This window comes from Mauremys reevesii, linkage group 8, assembly GCF_016161935.1.
Source record: "Mauremys reevesii isolate NIE-2019 linkage group 8, ASM1616193v1, whole genome shotgun sequence".
NCBI lineage: Eukaryota > Metazoa > Chordata > Testudines > Geoemydidae > Mauremys > Mauremys reevesii.
The window spans coordinates 70,793,724-70,804,808 of NC_052630.1; the positions used below are offsets into that span (position 1 = coordinate 70,793,724).

The 11,085-nt window shown below is 43.3% G+C and overlaps 1 long non-coding RNA gene across 1 annotated transcript in view; it reads right to left on the reverse strand.

Annotated features, from left to right (window-relative positions):
* LOC120370898 overlaps nucleotides 1-10,868 on the reverse strand; it is a 162,607-nt gene extending 151,739 nt beyond the window's left edge. Inside the window, exon 1 of the long non-coding RNA XR_005584046.1 lies at nucleotides 10,040-10,868. This is a non-coding gene — a long non-coding RNA (uncharacterized LOC120370898). The remainder of the gene's footprint in view (nucleotides 1-10,039) is intronic.
* Nucleotides 10,869-11,085: the final 217 nt, after the last annotated feature.

Consider the following 11,085-nt stretch of genomic DNA (forward strand, 5'->3'; position numbering starts at 1 on the left):
AAAACAAGGGGCACATAACAGTAATCACAAAATACTTTCCCTAACAGAGATGCTGATGATTTTGCAAGCACAGAGAGAAGTGCCCTGCTATCCATCCTCCAGTTCAGGATTTAGGCACATTGGCGGTGTTGGAGCAAAAATAGGCAGGTGTCTGGAGAAGGGAATAGATAGGGACAAAGAGGCTTCTGGTGGAGAATGGGACTGCCTGGGTCAGAAGAATTGGATCCAGTGGGGAAAAAGAGAGACTGAGTAAAAGAAGAGGAGTGACTGGAACTGGCTACACATGGAGACTCTTGAAATGAGCTGGGACAGAGGGGTTTGAAAAGAAACTGGGACTGACTGAACAGAGAACCTGAGAGGGATACTGGGATGAGGAGGCTGGGGAAAGGGCTGGTAGCCAGGTTGGAGGAAAGCTGGGACTGCGATGGGGAGCCCAAAGTGGGAGACTGATTCGCTGGGCAATAAGACTGGGACAGGGGCCTGGCATAAGTGGAGACAGGACAAGGACACATGACAGATGGGTTGCTGAATGCTGCGCTGGATAACTGGTTCCTAACCCTGTCTCCAACAGAATTCTTGTTCAGTGCTGGTCAAGTCAAACATTATCACAGGTGGTCACTATCTATATGTTCCTACTTTTCTGGGTGCCCATCTTACATAAAAAAGCCATACTGGGTCAGATCTTTGGTCCATCTGGACAAGTATCTGGCCTTCTGACAGTGGCCAATGTCAGATGCTTCAGAGGGAATGAACAGAACAGGCAATCAAGTGATCCATCTCCTGTCATCCACTACCAGCTTTTGGCAATCAGATGCTAGGGACACCCAGAGCATGAGGTTGCATCCCTGACCATCCTGGCTAATAGCCATTGATGGATCTATCCTCCATGAACTTATCTAATTCAATCCTGGTTCAGTTTTGCCCTGGCAATGAGTTCTACAGGTTGACTGGACATTGTGTGGTGTAGTATTTCCTTCTGTTTGTTTTAAACCTGCTCCTTGTTCATTTCATTGGGTGACCTCTCGTTCGTGTTGTATGAAGGGGTAAACAACACTTCTTTTTTCACCCATCTTAGTATTTAGAGTTCTATAATTTGTCATATACAAGCACTTATAGAATTTGTCACTTTTTAGCTACCTGCCATTTTGTGATGTAATTGAGTAGGACTCTTTCATTTGACTGTCTCTCTTCATCTCCTACTCTGTCCTGCCACGCATGCAGGGGACTGAACTGGATGACCTCTTGAGGTCCCTTCCAGTTCTATTATTCTATCAACATCCATACTCGTCTCCTTACTAGAGGAGGAGAGAATAGAAAATAACCATTAATAGATCCTCCCCTAAGGGATGTTTGTCTGAACCGTGTGCCCTTCCATACCTGTCAGCTTTCCCCCAGCCCTCAGTTTAAAAGCCTCCTCTACAACCTTTTTAATTTTACATCCCAGCAATCTGGTTCTCTTTTGTCTTAGGTGGAACCTATCCTTCCCATACAAACTCCTCCTTTCCCAAGAGATTCCCCAATGCCTAATAATCCTAAACTCCTCCTCCCTAAACCATCCATGCATGAGATTCTGCAGTTCTGCCTGTCTAACTGGCCCTGCATATGGAACTAGAAGCATTTCAGAGAATGCTGCCATGGAGGTTCTGGACTTCAGTCTATTACCCAGCAGCCTAATTTGGCCTCCAGGTCCCTTTGGCATGATTGGCAGAAGTGCTGAGCACTGCCAGCTGTAACTGAAGTAATGGGAGCCTGCTTTGAATAGATAAAGTGCTATACAATGCCAAGTACTCTGAAAAAAACAGGTTCTAGAATCTCTGTTTGGGCATCCAGAATTAGTGGATACTTTTGACCTTAATCTTTGTGCCTCAGTACCCCATCTGTAAAATAGGGATAATACCACCTCCTTCCCTCACAAAAAAAGTGTTACAAAAATTAAATTCATTATTGTTTGTGAAGCACTCAGACACTGTCGTGATGAGCCTCACAGGAAAACCAAAAAGGAAGTTAATAATTCTGTCCTCAGAGTAAGGTTTGAATCGTGTGCAATAAATAAGACAGGGATCGGCCACCTTTGGCATGTGGCCTGTCAGAGAAATCCGCTGGTGGGCCGGGCTGGTTTGTTTACCTGCAGCATCCGCAGGTTCGGCCGATCACAGCTCCCACTGGCCGCAGTTTGCTGTTCCAGGCCAATGGGGGCTGCGGGAAGCAGTGGCCAGAACATCCCTTGGCCTACGCTGCTTCCCCTAGCCTGCATTGGCCTGGAACGGGCGAACCGCAGCCAGTGGGAGCTGCGATCGGCCAAACCTGCAGACGTTGCAGGTAAACAAACCGGCCCGGCCCACCAGCGGATTTCTCTAATGGGCAGCATGCCAAAGGTTGCCAATCCCTGAAATAAGGCCTGGGGCCACAGACTGAATAGTGAGGATAAAACAAATATTTAGGCCAAGTCTACACTGTAAATCAAGATTGTTCGAACTATGATGCTCAAGGCTGTGAAAAAGCCACACCCCTGAGTGATGCAGTTATACCAACCTAACCCCGGTGCAGAAAGCACTATGGGGATGGGAGGGTTTCTCCTATCAACATAGCTATCAGCTCTCACAGAGATGGATTAACTATGCCAACAGAAGCAGCTCTCCTGTCAACATACTGGAATCTTCACTGAAGCACTGCAGCTGCACACTGCAGCATTTTAAATGTGGACCTAACTTTAATAGCTGCTCAGTCAGCCCCATCCACTCTGTGTACTGCATAGGGCAGGAGTCCCATGGAGGAGAAGTATGTGATCATACTGTTAAAGAATATCAAAATTCAAATGCACAAGATGACTAAGTTAAATTTTCACAGGCCACTTTAATTCTAGCATTTCCATTGGCATACTAGACCTTAACCTTCTTTCGACAGGATGGAGTTTTGTTTTGTTTTTTTTCCAATGTATATATGCACATATTGCTTATTATACAGTGCTAAGTTAAGAAGATAAATAGCAAGGGCACTGAGAAGTGCTATTCCCATCAGTCTCTGACATAAAAACTACATCTCTCCCAAACACTTCTAACCCCCAGCATTCCCCTTGGTGAATTGCTATTTTCTGAAGTAATGTACTCACAGAGGCACTGCCAACAGAAATGATGACTCAAAACAGCGAGTGACCAGCACCACAGATTGATGGAACTTTCCAGAACAGTTGACCAAGGTGCACTGGTATGCACAGTGTTATATGCTGGAGGGTCTAGGAAACTTTTTTCCATCCGCTAAGTTGTAGGGATAAAGACCTAGTTCTGATTCACTGCAATAGCTCAAATTCAGTGTTCCTGTTTTCCATCCTCTTAATCATTGCAGGTTAGTGGGTCTGGGGAATGATCTTTCTAACTCAATATCCAACTGCTAACTGTCTGTTACAGCTATCCCCCTATTCCATTTTGTTTCTTACAGCTGTCCCCCTACTCCATTTTGTTTTTGATCTCCTCCTGTGGCCACCCCTCCCTGGCTGTTAAGTTGTTTACCAGTCCCACTGCCCCTCTCAAAGGGAGGGCCCCTTAAGTTGTTTAACAAGAGCCATTGCCCTTCTCAAAGGGATGGCCACTTGTGCTGCGTGCTAAGTGGGAAAACTGCCCTGTTCAAAGGGTTAGTCCTGTTATCACCTTGTTAAACCTGGGCTTGGTGTAGGATAGGCAATGTCCAGAGCTGCAAGACCTAAAGGCCAAATAGCTGAGCATATGAGTCATACCTGGGGCTCAGAACTTGCCCAGACATGTTCTATGCCTACCTGCAGTTTTTTCCCTGCCTTCTCTCCTCCCTGTAAGAAGGGGAACCAATCAGAGTTACTGGCAGGAAGCTGCCTGAGTTTGCCTTTATAACCAGATATTTTCTGATCAGACCTTAGAAAGGTTCCTGCATTGCTGCCTGGTCTGATCAGCCAGGGGTTCTGGGGGTCCTTTCTCCGCTTTCGTTTTATTTTTGAGTGTACCCCTGTTTTTAACCCCCCCCCCCACGAAGAATGAATTGCTGCCTGAGAGATCTCCTGATTATCAAGACTGTACCGAGCCTTCTGATGTTCTTGCTGCTGCCTTGGGGTCTGGTAAGAATCCCTCTGTGAAACTTTCTATACTTTTATTTATTATTTTAGCTGCTGGCTCTGTCTCCCCAGCACACAGACTCAAGCTAAACCTTGGTCTGTGTCTTAAAAACGTCTCAAACTCCACAGCACTTTGCCGCTAAAAATAAGTCTGTGCCACTGCTAAGCTCTGCTCCTGTGAGTTTTGCCTCGGGCTCACTGCTTTCAGCTGTATCCACTGCTGCAGCCACCATCCCTTAGCTTCCTTGGGGACTGCCTTGGGAGCTGTATCCTGGGCACATACCACTCTGCCCTCTGTAACTTCCCCATAGCATAAGGTGCACCATAGGTTTTGGGTTTTTTAGGGCAGGTCTACACTAAGAGCGGGGGTCGAACTAGGGTACGCAAGTTCAGCTACGTGAATAGCGTAGCTGAATTCGAAGTACCCTAGTTCGAACTACTCACCCGTCCCGACGCCGCGGAATCGAAGTCCGTGGCTCCAAGGTCGACTCCGCCACCGCCTTTTGCAGTGGTGGAGTACCGAAGTCGACCCCGGCACTTCCGGAGTTCGAACTATCGCGTCCAGATTAGACGCGATAGTTCGAACTCCGAGAAGTCGAACTCACCGTGTCGACCCGGCTGGTAAGTGTAGACTAGCCCTTAGTTTAATAAGTCATAGTTTGTTAAGATTGTAGCGCTTGTAAGTTTCACCTGCCTTGCTATAGTTTGCTGTTTTGTTGCTCCGTATAGTTGCTTGTTATAGTTTTGCTTAGAATTGTGAAATTTGTTGTTTTGCCTAGTCGTTGGTTAAGATAGATTTAAAAAGCCATTGCCTGGTTGTATTCTGTACCTGTTTTGTTACTTTGTATAAGCTGCTTGTCATTTTATATAAGTTTGATTAAGTTAGAGGATAGATAAGGTTCTTGCTGCTCCAATCTCCCCCTGTGTACTTCTCCGTGTTTCCCAGTTGTAAACCCCCTTGCTGCTTTTTCCCCCGCGTCTGCATCACCCTCTGAACTTCTCAAACCCTTTGCTGCTTTTTACCCCACGTCTGCATCACCCTCTGAACTTCCAAAACCCCTTGCTGCTTCCCCGCCCCACAACACTGCTCCGTTGTCCTTACCCCACAGGGCTTCAGAGTCTCTCGCTGCTTGCAGCTGCACCTCTCATCAGTTTCCACTATCATTCACCCCCCCCCCCACTCCTGTTTCTTGACCCAGCCTTTGGGTACACTCTTGCTATCACAGCCTCACAAATTAAGTCAGTAATTTTCTACATTGCATAATTTCACTTATCACCCATATTGTATTATTGCACTGTGATTCACATTTTAGTTGTAATTATAACACTCCATTGGTTGCCTCCACCTTTCTGATATACTTTGTATTTGCATTGATACTATTGTGTATAAGGCCACTAACCACTTAATACATTCTATCTAAAAGATTGTTGACCATTCTATATAGAAGCTACCAGTTTATTTTGCATCTCCTTTTGGTATGTTTTACATTCCACACTGTATCTAGAGTTGTTCCTATATAAAGTTAAGTTGCTTATTAACTGTACTGTATCTCATTGTGCCAAACCCCACTTATTGTACCCCACTGTTAGAACTCCCTACACTGTTCAATAAGAACCCCCCCACCATCATTGTCTATTGTAAACACCCTATACATCCCATCCCATCGTATTTCATTGTTAAATTCCCACCACTTCCTTTTTCCTTTAATAAAGAAATTAATTGGCACCCCACCTGTGTGGTAATTGCTCCCCAAGATCCCATATACCTGCAGGCAGGGACACTAACGAGGTCTATACGCTCCACTACACAGCATGGTCTGGAAGGACGCAAGACCATGTTGATCATAGGGAAATAAGGACAAAGAGAAAAGGTATGCTGCTATTTCCCCTCCTCACCAAACCCTTACTGTCTACTTTTACACACAAACTCAGTACAGATATCCCACATGGGGAAATTGGTATATAGTCAGACCAAAGAAGGGGAAGGAGGAGTCAGAACTGCTAGTCTAAGGGACATGTTCCCAATCCAACATGGAGTCAGTTCTGGAAAGAAAAAAAAATCTTGACTTAATGCTGCTTGAACTACTCCTCTGCAACTCAGAGCAGCCAGACAGCACAAGTGTCAGAAGAGGGTAAGCTAACGGTGGCAGGGTACCTGAACAAGTTTTGCAATCAGGTTAAAGCTTTGAATGTGATTAACATTACCAAAGTTTTGTCCTGTTTACCTAGCAGCTAGTTCCAACCTGAACTATAAATTTGAGCCACACTGCAACTAGGTTACAGAACAATGGTGCTGCCTTCAGGTTCTGTAACATGGCTGCATCTGAAGTATGGATGGTTTCCTGCACTCCTTTATCTCTGAAAGCAGTGTGGGCACAAATGTCATGATCCTCTGAATTGATGGGTAACCTTTGTTTGACAGTTTTCTGGTGAACTGATATGCTTAACTGTAATCAGTATATTAACAAAAGCTTGAAAGCAAGCATCTAAATTTTTAGAATAGACTTGTATGTAATTAATTGTGGAGAAACACTTGTGAGGCAAGTACACTGTACCATGCTCTGTCTGAAAACAAATATGATGAATCATTTTTAAATAAAATTGAACATAACTAAGTAAGGCAAAAACAAAGAACATGGATTGCTTCATTGTTCAAACATTTTATCTAATTGGATATAGTGTAACACCTTTGTAGTAGGAACAGCTTTTCTCCTGAAATACAAACACAAAACTGAATATTTGACTGAAAAAGATTGAGAACCTTAGTCTCCAGAGCAAGAAGGGATCAGAGGCTCATCCAGTCTGACCTCCTACTCACCACCCCCACACCAAGCCCAACAACTAGAATTGGACCAAATATTACAGCCCTCAAAAGACTTACCCATTGTGTATTACTGGAAGAAGGGAGGAACCAAGGTGCACCAATGCCCCAGGCTCCAGAAATGGCAGGGAATTAGCATATAGAGATATACACAGATGATCCTAGCACATAACTGCCCATGCTGCGAAGGAAGACGCGCACACACACACACCTGCTAATCTGACCTGGGGAAAATTCTTTCCCAACCCTGAATAAGTTAGACCCTAAACAAATGAATTATTTACATCATTGAGTGTTTACCTTGCACATCAGTGGCACTGTCATGGGAAGTCCATAGGAAAAAATATAATGAAATGCAAATCAAAGTGTACTTATCACTCACAGTAAAATTTATATTTATTTGTATTAATATGTCAGTACGCAATGGGATATTTGGTCAGTGGACACTCAGTTATGTAATTAACCCCAACTCTGTAAACAATGGTCTGTACATACAACTCCACCCATGAGAGAAAACCAGTGAGAATGCAACTGGTATTTGCAACAAGCAAAATGAGGAAAGCTGGGGAAGCTCTTGTGCAATGAATTAGTTTAACCCAGGAAATGTGTTCCCTGACTTTTTTCCTCCTTGTGGTCCAGTTCCATACCCAAGACCACATCTGCAGATTTCTGGTTCATATTACAGTTTAGAGGAGTGAAGTCAACAGAGCTGAAGATCAGCTGTCACGTGCTCGGACAGTGTCTGTTTGTGCCCTCATGCAAGCCACACAGTAGATGGCTCAGATAGGAAAAGTGGCCATGGCTGCTTCACATACTCTGAGGTATAGAGTCAGGCCCTAAATGAGACCCTAACATAAAAGGGCCTATATACACTGCAGGAAGTTACTCTTCATGTATCCTTATCTCCCTCCATGTTTTATATTCAGAGTAGTAAGTAACCCATCTTTTAACACTCAGTGGAACCACAAGGCACAATCTTAAGTGATGTGAGTACATTCCAGACAGATGTTGGTCCAAGACCATGGTACACCTCTTCAGGTAAGTTTCCTATACATACAGAGGCTAGGTGCTCACACAAAAGTTGCAGGATAGAGGGTCTTTGCAGTTGACTTTGGTCTGGCCTGTTAAACTCTGAGGGCTATCAGTGCAACAATGGTAGTTGGCCAAATAAACACATCTCATCCTATTAGGATGGCTATGTGTGTAGAACAATTTTTTTTTGTTGTTTAACTAAAAATAATAAGAAAAAATATGGTGGTCATCATCAGAACTTCTGGAATGCTTGATTTGTTAGGAATCTCTAACAAGAGCAGAAGTGATTCCTCCTAAAGCAGGGAGAACAAGGTAGGTGGGGTGTAGGAGCTCTGGCTTTCTCTTTAGAATGAAGAGCTTTCATGAGAGGCTGCTTATCTGGGTAAAACAGTTCTTCCACAATGAAACTATTCTGATTTACACCATCTGAGAATCTATCCCCAAGCATCCACATAGTTTGGAGCACACATGCTAGGTGGATTTCCATCTCTATGGAATTGTAAATAAGAGATTTCCAAGCCTAGGAAATTGGATTATTAATACTATATGCTTGCAGGAAGTACATCAACAACATTTAGACAGACAAAAATTTGAACCAAAAAAGGCTGCTAAACCATTGCATTGCTTCCCTCTCCAATACTCCCTTGACTTCACCTGGTAAAAACATATATTGTAGTCATTATTTACATTCCCTACAGGATCATTTGTTCCTGTTACAGTTGTTCTCAGTACAATGACATTTAAGAGAACCTGTTTCAAGGTCCACTAACTTATTTCTTCTCCTACACGATGATAATAACTTTCTCACACGCTTCTGAAGAAGTTTCACATTAGGTTTAGTGTTCTACACGCTCAGGCCTCAAAACTGAGCCTGCTGCTAGATCAACATTCTGAACATTCTCTTAGACTTCAATACTCCTATTTATTATAATGTAAGCTTTATACCTTTGTTAATATAGCAGTGAGAGTTCTCTGGTTAGCTGAAACCTTTCAGCTAGCCTTTTTTACTGGACAGGAGCACTATGCCAATTTAACTGCCCCAGAGTGTTTCTTTTTCATTTCTACCTGAAGCAGAACTTCAAAAAGCCTTTCCCTTTATAAAAGAAAAAGGGGAGGGGGAGGGAGTGCACAGAATGTGAGTATATTGAAATCATTGCTTGTATAAAATATCTGGCAATGTTTTCATAAGTATCACAAGAGGGATTTTCTGAATAATGAAGTTACTCAATTAAAAATAAATTAATGTGCAGGATTAACAGGGTGCTGGAAAAGACTGAAACAGTTACCTGGCAATAGATCAAGGACCTTGTCTTATAAAACAATACTAGCACAAAAATAGCACATAAATCTGAGAGGTTGATTACTAAAGCTGTTGTGGGAGCTTTATTTTATAAAAGAATATTGAATTAATGAGAAATAAGGCTAGGGAGGTGAGTTTAATTATTCTGAATAGTAGGATTTTCATACCTAGCCTCTCAGGACAGGTATGATTATGTGGGTCACATATCCAAAATGCTATTTATGCATATTTCACTAAAAGCCCCATCTTTCCCTAAAGGACAGTCAGCAATAAACCTTCTTCAGAAAGCATCATCTCAATAGTGTCTTAAACTGAAAATATATTTCCTTTAAGAGTATGCAACCATTAAAACGGACAATACAAAAACAGACTATTTTAGGTAATGTATTTCCCATATTAATGGTGGTGTTTTGTTTCCTTCTGCATAATCATTTTGGATTTATAATAAGCTTGTAAGAAAAACAACTATATTGGCATTGACTAGAGAGATCACTCTTCTTTGCATCTGCTGTTTCAGATAGTAAACATTTGTATAATTCCTTTTAGTCTCTCTCTACTTCTTTAATTAGGTTTCAGCTATATTTTTCTCTGTGGTAATTAAACATTCCTACATGAATATGTATGTTTACATTTTCCCCATAAAAATGCAGTCTTGGTAGTTTTTTTTTTTTTACTGTAAAACTGAGTTAAATATTACTATGCATTTTTCAACTATTAACTAGAAATGTTTAGTACATGAGGCAGAATCAAATGCTGGAGAATGATAGATTACTATAAATTTCAGTGATATCTTATACTGCATACTCACCACCAGAGAGCCACCTCATTTCAGCATATGGCATTCCAGGGGTTCTAGCACATCTTCTCCTGGTTAAACAACTGTCTTCCACTTAAGTATCCTAGCCCTGCAGCAAGGTCCCTCACAGTCCAGTCCCCTTCTGAGGTTAAGGAAAGTTCCCCCCAAAAAGGGAAATAGTCTTTCGGCTTCTTTGCCACGGCCTCAGCCTCCAGCTGGGTCTCATCATTCTAGGGCTCTTTTACCCCTGAATCCTGTGCTTCCCTTCTTGTTATCAGGCAGGGATAGCAGAAGCCAGCCCAGGGACCCTGTTTTAAGCAGCTGAATACTCATCTTCAATCACCACTTCCCTGGGCTGCTCCTCTCTTTCCCGGCTTGTCAGCACTCTCCACAGATTTATAAGCACGGTTTTTCCTACCATGGACCTGCTGCTCCTCTTAGCTTTTTCCCAGCTAGCTATAGAGGATCTGCCTCAAAGCTGGGCTGTATTTCAGATAATCCCTCTGCCTCTCCCCTTAAGGCAGGAGTTTCCCCCAGCCCTTCTCCAGGAACCAAGGCAATGATTCAGGCAGTCAGTTTCTCCCTCTTTCAAACAGCTGTCTATCCAGTTCTCTTCTGTAGAGCTCAGGGTACGGTTGGGCAGTTAGTTCACGCCACAGGACAGGAGTTGTGATGCAAGACTGCAGAGACTCACTCCTCAAGACAGGAGTTTCTAGAGCTTTTCTCCATCAGAGTGGAGATGTGATTTAGGCCAACTGTAGGGCCTTAACCAGCTCCACCTTCCGCTGGCCCCTTTTGCCCAATTAGCCTTCCAGCTTAGAGGATCCCCCAGACAACCTTCTCCTGCTGATGTCTGCCTAGTAATGAGGGAAGAGGCAGCATATATATGCTGGTCGCCTTACTAAATTCATACTAATTGGTGGGGAGATAGAAACCTTGCCCCACCCACTCTGCAAGGCTCTTTGTACCAGGCCCTTAAAGACACAGTAACAGGATTCTTAAAAACACTGCTTATTCTAGGGAACCATTTCTTCTCTCCCAATATCTGAGTGATCTTT